Source organism: Hippocampus guttulatus, chromosome 9 (genome assembly GCF_054856545.1).
Source record: "Hippocampus guttulatus isolate MCC_2025c chromosome 9, RoL_Hgut_1.0, whole genome shotgun sequence".
Taxonomy (NCBI): Eukaryota; Metazoa; Chordata; class Actinopteri; order Syngnathiformes; family Syngnathidae; genus Hippocampus; species Hippocampus guttulatus.
Genome location: NC_141269.1, coordinates 20,685,001 through 20,699,706, shown reverse-complemented (window position 1 = coordinate 20,699,706; position 14,706 = coordinate 20,685,001).

Here is a 14,706-nt window from a genome sequence, read left to right as displayed (position 1 = left end):
TTAATTTAAAACTTGAGACAGCACACCTGAAAAACAGTTCTTGGAGCGGGCAACACCAATTGTCGCCGTGCTCTGAAATATCCCAGAAGCAAAGAAATGCAGAGTTGAAAGGAGCTTTGTAATAGATACAGCATGACACTCCAGTCGGTGGATTTGTGTGTCCGAATGGTCCAAGGACCTAGGTTGTCAGGGGCGTTTATGCCTCTGGTAGGGTCAAAAAGGTCCTAGGTGAGGGACCAGACGACGCAATGCTCCAATGACCCATTATAATGATAACCATACAGTTTCCCTTGCCCAGATTTGGGTCTTCGGGGCCCCTCTGGATCCAGGCCCAGAGGTTGGGCTCAATGACAAATGCGTGGTGGCCAGTCCCACACCCACCTTGGGTGCCATGAGACCTTGACTTTCACACCCCTGGCCAGAGAAGTTTGCTCTCGTGATGTGAAATATCACGTCTGTCATCGAAAGACCCGAGCTGATATGCAAGTCCAAGAGGCCTTGACCAAAAAAAGTCATCCTCGCCTCAACACACAGCTTAGGCTACAGTACCAGTCCTCTTGAGACAAGTTCGGGGTTTTTTTCCTCAATTTTCAAACATTGCTAAGTTTTGTTATGGTCTTTGTTAACATTGTCTGTATAGTCGTACTAGAGTTCTGCTTGCGATATACCAAAGACGCCAGTTCGTTCACTCTTCACGTTTGGACAGGGTCCCTCATGTTTCTTAAGTTCTGTCCGGGCTTTATGCATATAAAGTGCGAGTGGTGGGGAGCTTTGATATACATTTGTTGCTCTTTATTGTTTTATTTAATGAAACATTTATTTATCCAGGTAATGCAATTTAAAACAGATTATCATTGGCAATGCTGACGTGGCTGAAGACAGCAGAATAGAACAAAGCAAAGTAAAAGCAAATACAAATACACATATAACAAACTGTACAATGTGATGTCGTGATATGAAGCCCCCTTGCCGGGTCCTGGACCGGTGTTTGCATCAGCGTGGAGTGGAAACATACTGTTGTTCAATAAATGATTGATAATTGTTTAGGTTTCACTCATCCAACTCTTGTCTCAAAAGGACCACTTCCAAATGTTGGTATGCCCTATTATGGACTGTTTATCTCCCTGCATGCCGTTTTACTGCAGCCGACTAGGTTTCTCACCTACACCATGACAGCCATGGCAAATGTTTTGACATTTTAAAAATCTCGCTGGGCATCCGTGACAATTACGACGTAATTGTCACATTTGCCCACTCCATCCCCTCTTTTTGGCTCACAACCATCCTATATGCTGTCCACAATGGCCTGAAATGCGGCTGTCATGGAGGCCTGAAATGAAGTGTAAATGTTGCCTCAGAGTTGCTGGTGAGCTGCAGCGTATCACAGCTGATTTCGGGTAAGAGGTGGGATCCACCCTGAACAGGTCAAAAGTGAATTGCTGGTAAATAAAATATGCTTGAATAAAATGCACATTATGTACAAGTATTCGGGGAATAGTGAAAGTGGTCCAGCAAGGAAGTGTTACATTTTAAGCACTGGATGGACTGTTTTCGCTTTACTGCAGTCACTTAACACAGGATGTGTGTTTGAGTGTGTGTGTGTGTGTGTGTGTGCGTGTGTGTGCGCGCGCATGTGTGTGTGTGTGTGTCTTTGTGCGTGCACAACACCGCTGAGGTCAGGGTCTTAAGGAGAAGAAAATAGATCTCCCCCATCCCTGGTTAATAGTTTAAAGATGCAGACACACACACACACACACACACAAACCCACAACCATAAAGGAGCGGTAGTAGTTGTAGTGTTATTATTGTAATTGTGCTGCCAGTTTGTCTGTGTGTCACCCTCAACCAGCCCCAAAATCTGACTGGACAACAAAGTGTTTGAAGAGCCAATTAAGGCACCAAAATAGCTAGTCCTAATGTCAGCCAGTATTAGAAAGGAGGTTAGCTAAGGGGTCACTTACGTAGATGTGTAACGTGAATCGCGTATAATTTTCTAGTTAAATATTATCTCAAAAGGACATGTCTAATTTGCTGAATAACACAAGCAGTCTAATGACGAGGAAATTCATCATGATCACACAGTATGAGGAGAACTGAGTACGTTTCTCAAGGATACCGGAGAAGGACGACAAGTTAAGTTAATCTTGTTCTTTCTTGTCCGATGAACATGTGTTTTTACTAACAGTAAACGCAATCACAAACTGTTTTTGAGTGTGTTTTTTTAGGGGGGGAGGTTATTTTTTATTTATTTGCACATAGGCAAGACAAAAAAGTAATATAATAATCAAAAACACAAATTGTGCTGGTGAGAGCATAAAACCCATACAGGATTCATAGAAAGGATCTCAACTCATGATATATCGTATCATATTCAACAAAACATCCATCCATCCATCCAACTATTTTCCGATCCACTTTATACTCACAAGGGTCACGGGGGGTGCTGGAGCCTATCCCAGCCGTCTTCGGTTAGTAGGCAGGGGACACCCTGAACCAGTTGCCAGCGAATGGCAGGGCACACAGAGACGAACAACCATCCATGCTCACACTCACACCTAGGGACAATTTAGAGTGTTCCATTAATTAACCTGCCAAGTGTGTTTTTGGAATGTGGGAGGAAAGCGGAGTACCCGGAGAAAACCCACGCAGGCCTGGGGAGAACATGCAAACTCCACACAGGGAGGCCGGAGCTGGAATTGAACACTGCACCTCTGCACTGTGAGGTCAACGCGCTAACCACTGGACCATTTGGGCCGCCCTTTCAACAAAACAAAATTATAAAATATATATAATATGTAAAAACAAAATGAGTATGTTACATTTCTGTCATTGAAAAGATGAGAAAGAGATCTTGTGATTTCCATCCATCCATTTTCAACACCACTTATGCTGAACAGGGTCATGGGGAGTTGCTGGAGCCTTTCCCAGCTGACTTCAGGCAGAAGGCAGACTACACACTGAACTGTTCGCCAGCCAATCCCGACAGACGAATAACCATTCACTCCCACATCCACATCGTCACTGAGTGGAAATCGATCCCACGCTACCTGCACACAAGTCAGGTGAGTGTACCACTATACCAGGGGTGGCCAACCCACGGCTCGCGAGCCGCATGCGGCTCTTTGGCTGGTTCAATGCGGCTCTCGGGCTCTCACACGACAAGCCTCGAAAACGCCTCGGCAGCGGCGATGCCATTCAAACAAGGCACCAACTTCACAGAACGTACTCCGTCAGCCTATCATCAATCCCTTTACTTGATTGACATAGGGAGCAACCAATCAGATGACTGCATCACCACTCATGCTCAAACAACGGCACTTAGTACTAAGCTAGTCAGCGAATTACCTCTGATTTTAAGGCAGCGGTGCCCAATATGTCGATCAGAATCGACCGGGAGCCAGCGGACTGGTCCCAAGTTGACCGCAAGGGGTGGGAGGAGGAAATGTGTGGGGGAAAAAAAAGATTTGTTTGTTTGTATCTTGAGCTTTCATTCATTTTCGGCCCGTTCCGACTGTTGCTCATCGTGTTGTGCGCGCATATATGCGCGACTGCCCTGGTGGGCACCCGCGTGAATACGTAGCACGCGCGTGTGTGTGTGTGTGTGTATGGTTGCACGTGCGCGATCAGGTCGTTCGTGAGAAGTTGGTCGCTTCAAAAGTTGATGTTTGGCCAAAAAAGTGTGTGTGTGTGTGTGTGTGTGTGTGTGTGTGTGTGTGTGTGTGTGTAGGTGTGTGTGTGAGCGTGTGTGTGTGTGCACGCGCGTGGAAGGTTATGATGTGGCTCTTTGCAGTAACTCAGTAAAAAAATTGGCTCTTCGTCTCTGACTGGTTGGCCACCCCTACACTACACCATCAGTGATTTTCATGATTTCAGCCTATCAAATATGTTTTAAAATTGGTTTTAAAATTGCTTGGTGAAGTTGCCCGGGCTGATATTTGGATATATTTGTACCATAGATGGGCCAACCTTTATCTGAAATGAAATGAAAACTCATAGAGAACAATGCGACACAATGGGAGATTAAGCTAATTTGCTCATAATCTTGTAATGATATTATGAACATCTGTTGAACTGATACAACGTTCTGAAGGGTCGGGATAACTGTGAAGACTGAAAAAAGACGGTGTAAATAAACATACAGATTCTATATTTGTTAATGTTAAAAAAGAGTGATAGGATATGTAACAGTATGAAGAGTGGTGCTGCATGGGTAGCAAAGTTACTGTCAATAGCAATGCTGAAAGGATAAAAAGATTTTGGCGGTAACAGGGATGTGGACCTCTTCATTCATTCATTCATTTTCCGAACCGCTTTATCCTCACTAGGGTGGACCTCTTCATATGATCTTAAAATACACAAGATAGGGATGTATTATTGAATACAACTTTATTGTCAAATGTGCTGTACATATATGTAACATACAGCACAGATGAAATTTCTTCCCTCTCAAGACAACATACAACAAGAGGAGCCGCTGCGGGTGTCCGCGCCGCCATCAAAAGAAATGTTAACAAAAAATGATAAATAATACAAGACAACACATGAGACAATCGTGCGATCTTAACCACTTTCCTGCATACACTTTGTTGTCTGAAGCAGTTATAGATGAAAGAGGAGCGAATCAAAGTGTCCTTTTCACCAGTGGATCAAAGACGTCATGCTGCAATGTGCACACGTCTGCTACAAGCTAAGCTTGAAAGCAACAAGAAGCTGTAGCATCCATTAACGAAAAAGAGAGATTGGCTCTCTTCTCCTGTCCCATGTAAATCCGCTTCAATTCCAAGCCGCGACTCCCAGTTCCACATTCGCATCGGCGCTCTGTGCTGACGCTCCTTTCTTCTCATTGTCGGCTCCTCAATCCATGCATCCATCCAGCCGCAGACTGTCCTTTAGCACCGACCTTTTCGCTGAACAAAGCAGACTTCTCTGTTATACTGTAATAGAGAATTTTAAGGCAGTCTTGATTTACTGTACTTAGTAGTCTGCAGATAACACCAAAAGAGTGATATTACTAACGAGTTGAATACACTATGCTTTGTTCAACTTAAACTTTCATCCATCACAACTCCAACAAAACTTGTTGCGGAGACTTGAGAGATTGGTTTACTTCCTATTGAAAGACACTATTTTTTGTTTTACATATACAGGGTGTCCATAAAGTCTCTTTACCATTTCAAAAATGTATTAAAATGCAATTGATTAGATATTTTATTCAGATTTGTTCTATTGTATTCAGCCTTTATTAAAGTTTTTTTTAATGCCTACTTCTCTCTGAGTTTTCACTCGAGAGGCTAAAGGTTCTTGTGGCTTGAATGTTGCACGTGTCTGCTTCAGCCACAATGCTTGAAAGAGCTTAATGCATTTGGCACCCCATGGTGCAGCCCAGGTAAGAAACAGCTCAATTAGATATAACACACTGAATGAAATTATAAGCAATAATGCAACTTTTTAACACAGTATTCTTTAATTTAGTATTCTCCACCACATGTTCCTCCCCTTGGTTCATTAAATTTTATCATTGTCCTGCCAGGCTATTTCCTCTCACGAGCTGGGTCGTAACAGCTCTTTAAGGGTGCCAGCCAAAGCAGGCGTATATCAGGCGACCTGTGTGGCCTTACAAGGGTAAAGCAGAGATGGCAATCGGAGTTCACAACCTGAAGGCAGTCCAAAATATCTCGTCAGCACGGTGAATGAATCACAGTTTTGATCTATTTTTTTTCCCGCAAATACAGTACCCATTCAACATGGACAAGGACTTTATTGAATAATCTACAAGAAATTCTGCACTGCGATTCCTGAAAGTCCCACATATGTTTGGTTTAAAGCCTTACAAATGTGGACAGGTCGTGTCTGAATAACCTAAGTGGTGAGCACTGCTGATTTACCGTTCTTTTGAGTTCATTGGAGGCTGTAAATTGCCTTTAGGTGTAAATGTGAGTGTGAAGCTTTGCTCTTTGTGTCAGTGCTGTGACTGACAGGGTATACCCCGCCTCTCACCTTAAATCCACTGAGATCGTCTCTGGGGTAATGGATGGGTGTAATGCAATAATACGTTTTACGCTTCTTAATGCTTTTCATTGTTTTCTCCGAAATACGTTGACTTTGTCTGGAACGTCCTGTAAAGTCACTTCATCACCACCACGCAATCTTGTCTGCTCTTATCTTCTCTACTGTCTTGTTGAATATATTATCTTTTTTTTTAATTCATTTTGCATTTCCCATGTTTTACAGATTTTGGCAGCTTTCTGTGTATAAGGGAGGACATGATTTTATATGATTGATACTACATTCCTTTCCTCCTACCGTTCTCATAATTGAACTGTCTCTGAACACCAGCACAGCTCATGTACAGGCAAACAGTTGTTTGAGTGGCCAAAAGAAAAAAATAGGGCACCTAAATGGATCAGAAAATATGAACAATACAGTTAAGTTCTCGCAAAGCAAATGAATTTCCCTGCTGGTGTCGACGAGACTGTACTTCAAAAATCTCTTTTTTCTCAACCCTATTGGCTTATTATAAAGAATTTGCAAAAAAGGTTAGGTGTGATAATCAATGAGGAACTCTGGCTGTGTTTCTGAAAACGTTTGATTCAAAATATTATATGTGTACATGGATGGAATCCTGTACGAAAACATTCAACCTATATCAGTACATGGATGGAATCCTCTGTAATGGTTTGCAACTAACAATGCTGCCGATATCATGTGCGGAGCGACTGACAACGCAACAGAACTACCTTAGCAATGACAATGTAGGACACCAACCCACTACAACGTGTGCTCTCAGAGCTCACGAAATTACATGGACCAAGTAGGTAATCCCATCGTGTGCAATTCACAGCACGGCACAGCATCGAATTGAAAACAATAACAGTAGGCGTTTAACATCAGCCGATATGGTTTACCGTTCTTCCAATCCCGATGAGTCTAATCTCCACTCCATGTCCGGCCATTTGGGCACAACATTTTCCGCATTCAGAGCATCTGGCTGGTGCATGTATGGTCCAACATACATCTTGCCAACAACCTCCTCTTCCTTCAACTCTACAAATACCTGCAACCCCACAGAAACATTGCTTTCCGAATGAATTTCTGACTGTTTTTGTACACTTCCTATAATGAGCTCTGCGATGGTTGACCATGTAGTGGGCATGACACTTCCAGGGTTGTCGCTCATCAGCATCTCACTTTGGGAAAGCGATTACTCTGTTGAATGTACGAAATAGAAATTATTTTTTCATGCTTTATTTATTGTATTTTGTTTGATCACTTTACTTATGACAAAAAAAAATATTTCATTTGGGATTTTCCGTAATTACTTTACACTTGACCTTTAAGAGGCTTTGAGCAGTGATTCTTACCCTGGGTTCGATCTACCCAAGGGATTTGGTGAGTCAGCCTCAGAGGTTTGGCGAGGTTAATACATATGCTTTGTGTACGTGTGTGTGTGTGTGTGTGTGTGTGTTTGCATGAATAATTTCTCACTGTGTCTGCACTTGTGCCCTCCTTGTGTCCACAGAACCATCTCACACTCCACAAGTCTCACCGTCTAACACTGAATTGTGGCTACAGTGAGGTGTCATTGGTGCTTGCCATCGTGGTATTAATTTCCATTGGAAATAATATGGAAGGGTGAGATGTAGGAGAAATTCAAGGGCATGTTTGTGACTGGGTTCCACCAAAATTAAGTGTACATTAATAAGTGTTTTTGGCATTTACACTGAGCTATTTTCCAGATTTTAGTCACACAGTAAAATCAAATATTTAGTTTTAGCAAGACACTATGAAGTAAATGGTTATCATGCAAGTAAAGTCAGATGTCAACATTAGGAGTTGAGTGTGATACACCCATATACAGTAACACACACAAACACACCCGGTTGACTTCTGAGTGGCTAATAAAGTGTTTTTTATGAGGATCAGGTAACTACTGGTATTGCCAATGATCTTGAGTGAAGGAGACAGAAGGCCAATAGAAGCCCACCCAGCTTTTGTGTCCTGTCTGGATCTTCTGTCAGCAACTTGGCACATGTAGACGCACATACACACACACACGCACACGCACACACACACGATATATAGTAGTTTTGCACAGCAAAGTTTTTGGATGACAGAACTAAAAAAAAACACAAACATATTTTCTCAGTTAATGTGTCAGATTTCTGTGACCTGTCTATTTGAAATAAAAACTGAAAAATACTTCAACAAATCTGACAGCATTTCTACATCTGATCAAACCTGTGAAAAGACAGTCCACAACAAAACAGCTGGGATAGGCTCCAGCACACCCGCCACCCGTGTGAGGATAAGCGAATTCGAAAATGTGTGTATATATGTATATATGTATGTGTGTGTCTGTGTGTGTGTGTGTGTATGTGTGTCTATATCTGGTACAGTCATATTGATGCTTCATTATTGTCATAGTGAAATAAAGGCTAATTTCTAAGTCTAGCAGTCCTCTGCAGCAATTTCTGGTCACTACCTAGTGGCACATTTCCCTCTTTTACGCGTGTTCCCCAACTCCGTACACCCCACAAGCAAACTTGTGAGAGTGGAAAAGCTACGGGTTATTCACATATTCTTAACATTCCAGCACATATATCTGCCACACAATTCATCAGCCACACTGTGTGTGTGTGTGTGTGTGTGTGTGTGTGCCTGCGTGTGTGTATGTGTGTGTGTGCGCCTGTGTGTGTGTGCCTGTGTGTGTAAGTGTGTGATTTGTGCATCACTAGTTGCTAGTTTCCTGCTGAGGGAAGGAGATAAAACCAGTGCTTTCATCTAAATGTGTTTCTTTATAGGTTCGTGTGTGTGTGTGTGTGTGTGTGTGTGTGTGTGTGTGTGAGAGTGTGCGCGCGCATGTGCGAATGTCTGCATGAATGTGCGCAAGTGTCCATGGGCGTGTGATTTGTGTGTTGTGTTTGCGCAGGTGAAGGTAAAATGTGTGTGTGCGCAGTGAGGATGTGGTATAGTACTCATAGGGAATGAATAATTGAGGGTAACAAATCCAGGTAGTAACATGAAGTGATTTTATATTTATATTAGAGCTGTCAAACTATTAAAATATTTAATCGTGATTAAAAATGCAACTGTCATAATTAACTCACAATAACTCATAATTAATCGTGATTACGCACACATTTTTTATCGTTTCTAAATTTCCTTTTATGTTTTTTCGTCCTATTTTTTCCCGTTTCAATGCTCTCATCAACATGGAATCATGGATCAGTTTTCTATGTGCAAAATGCAAATATTTACTGAAACAACAATTTCTATTTTCAATTTTACATGAACAATTTTCACTTGGAGCAGTTATTCACACATAATCTCTCACACAATATTACTGTCCATCAACAACAGTGAAAAAAATATTTTGTCACACAACAGCTCCTTTAACAGCTCCTTTTATGGAATCAAAACAGAGCAATATAACATTATAAAGTGCACATCTAAGGTAAACTAGTACTCAGCCTATAGTGGATTTAAGTCATGGTTGCATGCTTTGTTTTTCTCAAGTTTGTTTTGAACACAGCAGTCAGGCTATGTTGATTCTGTTGGTCCTTCTTGCGCGGAAGTCTCTCTACGGTTTTGTGTAGACATAATTTCGGATGACAACACTTGGTTCAAGGCACAACACTGGAGACCTTTTATTTTCAGTGTGGTCGCTACCACCGCACCGCTGAACTCTCGACGTGCCTCAGCGCACCGTCACTGTCAGACGAACACAGAGAAGCTCCACCCACTTTATTTATATGGACACGGGACACGGTAACCTTCCACACAAAATAGTTCCAAAAGTAACAATCGCGTCAGTGGCATACATCGTACTCAACAGGCTACCTGCTCTTTATTCACCAGAGGCTCATCAACCGAGTCTCTTATTTCTGTCCTGAAACAGTGTCTTCTCCCGCTTGGTGTACCTTAGCCTTCTCCGTTACGTACAATTTCTGTAAATAGCTTGTAATGGAGGCTCTCGCTGGCAATCTGTAGTGGAGTAGTTAAATGCAATGCAAATGATTTCAGCTTGAGTCGAGCTGTGGACAATGTTGACAGGCTTGCATGCAGTATCCATACATTTAGCTATGGCTTCAGCAAATGTGTTCTTTGCCGTGTTATCCATTTTCTTTGCTTTGAAATTATCCATAGCTGTCTGTCTTAGACGAGGGGGCGGAGTACTCACATCAGCTGTGTGCTTGGCCATTAAGTGGTATTTCAGACTCGACGTGCTATGATGATAGCTCAGTTTACGACTGCAAAACATAAAGGTAACTTTGGTTTTGTCAGTGGAACCATCTGGCAACTTTTTAAAAGTAAACTTCCTATTCATAAACTCTTTATGTATCTGTTTTCGGTGTCTCGCGCTGCCATGGCTGGCAAAACAGACATGGGCGTGGGCCTGTGCAGCGCGCTTGTTGTTTTGTTTCCGGTTTATTTATAGAGCAACGTAACATCCGCTGTGAGGTGCTGCCGCATTAATCTCGCAATAAAAAATTGAATCACGTTAAAATTGATTTAATGCCAGTAATAACGCGCTAAACTGACAGCTCTAATATATATATGAATATGAGCGGCCTGGCGGTCGATTGGTTAGCACAGTTCACAGCCTCACAGTGCAGAGGTACCGGGTTCACTTCCGGCTTTGGCCTCCTGTGTGGAGTTTGCATATTCTACCCGTGCATGTACATCACCACGCTGTGATTGCATAGATGATAGTGCGACAGATTTCTTGGTGGTAAACAAAGCAACATGGAAGCGAGTGTTCTTTCTTTTATCATGCTTTTTACCGTCCTCAAAATGGTCGAAGAGTAGTAGAGAATCAACTCTTTGCTACTACTGAGACAACGTAGATGACGTGAATTTTTGGCCGAAATTGCGGGGGGCGTGCTGTATACGAGGTCGATGGCGCGCAATGTTATGATGCATCACGTACCGCCCTATGTCATCACGTAATTACCGGGCATCTACTGTGTTAGGCTTTCAAACTGCAAGCGATACGGAACGGAGGCGATCACAACACGCCTCCCATGGCGTGCTGGTGGGCACGGATCAACACGGGCCAGTGAGCCTTTCCCACTGCCCAAAAATGTGTGTTTACCCGTGGTTTTGCGGCAGTGGGAAAAGTGTATATGTGTGCTCAGCGATTGGCTGGCAATTAGTTCAGGGTGTAACCGAAGACAGCTGGAATAGGCTCCAGCACGCCCGCGATGCTAGTGAGGTTAAAGCGGATCAGATAATGGATTGAAGGATCCTTCTGACAGGGCACTCTGGCAGATGTTCAAGAGTTTGGGAATGTTTTGATCTTAAACTGCCAAATAAGCAAATAGTAGTCGTAGTAGTAGTACTCCCTGATTTTCTCTGTGTGTCTCAACTTGCATTTTACTCATGAATATTTTATCACTCTTAGGTACGGTGTTTGCTACGCATGCAGGAATTAGCATATCGGAGTACCTCGTCCATGTTAAGGAACTTGGGTTCGAGGCATGATCATGTCCGACAAGTCAAATCATGTCCGACAAGCTAACGAGTCTGTCAATACTGGGCAGTCTCCAAATATACTATTTTTCCTGTAAAATAACATAAATGTGACATGTTGAATCATTCACATCAACCACCTCCTCCATGTCGAGAGGAGCCATATGAGGGGGCTCGGGCATCTGATTAGGATGCCTCCTTGACGCCTCCCTGGTGAGGTGTTCCAGGCATGTCCCACTGGTAGGAGGCCGCAGAGACGACCCAGGACACGCTGGAGAGAGTATGTCTCCCAGCTGGCCTGGGAACGCCTCAGGATCCCCCGGGAAGAGCTGGAACAAGTGGGTGGGGAGAAGGAAGCTTGGGCTTCCCTGCTCAGGCTGTTGCCCTCGCGACCCGACCCCGGATGAGCGGTAGAAAATGGATGGCTGGATTGAACCATGTGAGCTTCCGAGTTACATCATGTTTTCTCTTTCTTTAAAAAATGTTCTTTCTTTTTTTTAATACAGTGCCTATCGTTGAGGAAGAGGGATTTTTACAGTTTGTTAAAATCCTAGATCCTAATTCCACTGTTCCAACCAGAAAAGCTGTAAGGGCAATGGTGGAGGCAAAGTACAGTGAAACTAGAGAAAAGGTCAAGGATCAAGTCAAGCAAGCTTCTGCTGTGAGCCTTGTCCATGTGGATGAACATATTAAATATGGATTCTTATTGAGGGAGAACATGTGAAACCAAACTGTGAAACGAAACATGGATTTAGGTACTCTACTATTAGGTGTCCAACATTTCCCACAAATACATTCAGCACTTAACATTGCAGAAACAGACACCAATTTAATGGCTGAATGGCATTTGACTAAGAAGGTTAGCGCAGGGGTTCCCAACCGCCGGTCCGCGGACCGGTACCGGTCCACAGGGCATTTGGTACCAGGCCGCACAGAACGAACTTGGCTTAATTTAGTTTTATTTATTTCGGAATACGAAAGATGTTTTATTTTGAAAAATTACCGGATTCTCCATTACATCCGTCTGTGTCACGCTTGACACACGTCAAGGCACGCTTCTCCGTCACGTGACCGATTACGCTAAAAACAAAACGCCTGAGCTCGCAAAATGAGTAAAAAACTGCTGGAGATCGCAAATGACGGCGGCCTTAAAAGTACGTTTGAGACAACTGGATTAAAGTTATGGCTGAATACTCTGAGATCGTCACAATAGCACTGTTGCTATTTCCGACATCCTACCTGTGTGAGGTGGGGGGTTTCCGCAGCAACGGCGACTAAAACAAAATTACGAAGTAGACTGGACATAAACCACACACTTGAGGTGTCATTGTTTCCGTTTACCCCAAGATGGGACCGTCTGGTTGCAGAAAATCAAGCTCGGGGCTGTGGTGGGTCGTCATTTTCATGCACTTTGAATTTGCGTTGTATTGTATTTTGAAGGCATTAAACATTACCATAGCGATCACAGTGTTGCGGCCAGATTAGACGCTCCTTGTGTTTATTATTATATTTCGAAAACACCAGTTTTCATGCAGCTCATACCATATTATTTTGTTGCATTAGTTCCGCCACACCTTAAATGCCGGTCCCTGAAAATATTGTTTGACATAAACCGGTCCGTGGGGCAAAAAAGGTTGGGGACCCCTGCGTTAGCGGTATGGTCACAGATGGGGCTCATAATACAGGTATAGTGGCAAACGAGAGTGGCTGCCTTTACAGCAGCTCCTATACTTTTATTTCTTCTGTTTTTCTCCTTTAATAACTTCGCTGCTGTAAATCTGGAATTTTTCCATTGTGAGACGAAAGGTTTTCTTATTCTTATTCTTATTCTTATTCTTATTTTTAAGAATAAACGAGCTCAACATCCGACATGTCTCCTGCTTTGCACACATGTTGAATCTGGTGGTAAAGCAGTCCATTGCCCAAACCCCAGACTTGGAAATTATGTGAACCACAGCTCACAAAATTGTAAGCCACTTCAAGTCCAACACCAGAGCAAAAGAAAATTCAAGCTGAAAATGTATTCAAGCTGATATGGGAAAACCACAGATGAAGCTCATCCAGGAGACTGATACATGTTGCAACAGTACATTTGCCATGTTTCAGCGACTCTGTGAACAGAGGGACCCACTGAGGGCTGCACTGGCTTCACTCAGTGTAGACATCAAGCCATTCAGAGCAGAAGAATACCACCACATTAACCAGTGCCTTCCGATCCTCAGGTCTTTCAACACTGTGACAACTGAGCTGTCTGAGGAGAAAAGGATCTCTGGATCTAAAGCAATCCTGTGGGGAAAAGCATTTTTTTTTTTTAATTTTATTGCAGTATTAATGTTGTACTCGCTAATAACTTGATGAACAAGCTAAATTACAAATTTAATGGATGAAAATGTAAAAAAAAACACTGGCAGTGGCAACAATACAGGATCCACACTTCAAAACTGTTGAATTTTGCAGCCAAGGCTATGCTCAAACTGCAGTGGAAACGCTCAAAAGGGATTGTGTTAGCGTTATGAGTTCCAGTTCCAGTGCCACACACACCTGAAGTTTTCATGGCAAGGCCAGTGGAGGATGACTACAGCTCGTGGGCTCCACTTCATCACCATGTTGATGCCGCAAACAAAGTTGGCAGTGCCACAGCGAATGCCACAGTGGAAATCCAGAGGTACCGTATTTTCACGACCATTCGGCGCACCGTATGGTTGGGCGCAGTCTCATTAATAGGTGCTATTTCTGTATTTTACACATAGACAAAACGCACTGTATTATTGGGCGCAATTTTAAAGTGGTAAAACATACGCCAGCTTAAACATACGGCATTCATGCGTGCACGCTAAAAACATGTTAGCTTGAAGCATACGGTAGCATGCCAAGACATACAGATACAAGCTAAAAACACGTTTTTAAAAAGGCAACGGAAGCAAAACTGAGTTCCGTTGTATTTTATTTAGCCATTGTACAATGTACTCACGTTTTTCGATCAATCATCACCCAGAAATGCATCAAAGTCCTCATCCTATCAGAATTGAACAATTGTGCAAGTACCGGTAATCCATCAAAAACGGCGTGTTCCCTCTCGTTGTCAGTCACTCTCATTACCATGTGGCTCCACAGAAATGATGCCGGCTTTGCCAAAAACTCGAACAACAGTGCAAGCAGACACGTTCGTCCAAGCAGCCACAATCCATTCGCAAATTGTGGCGTAACTCGCCCGGCGCTGCCTCTCACTCTTTG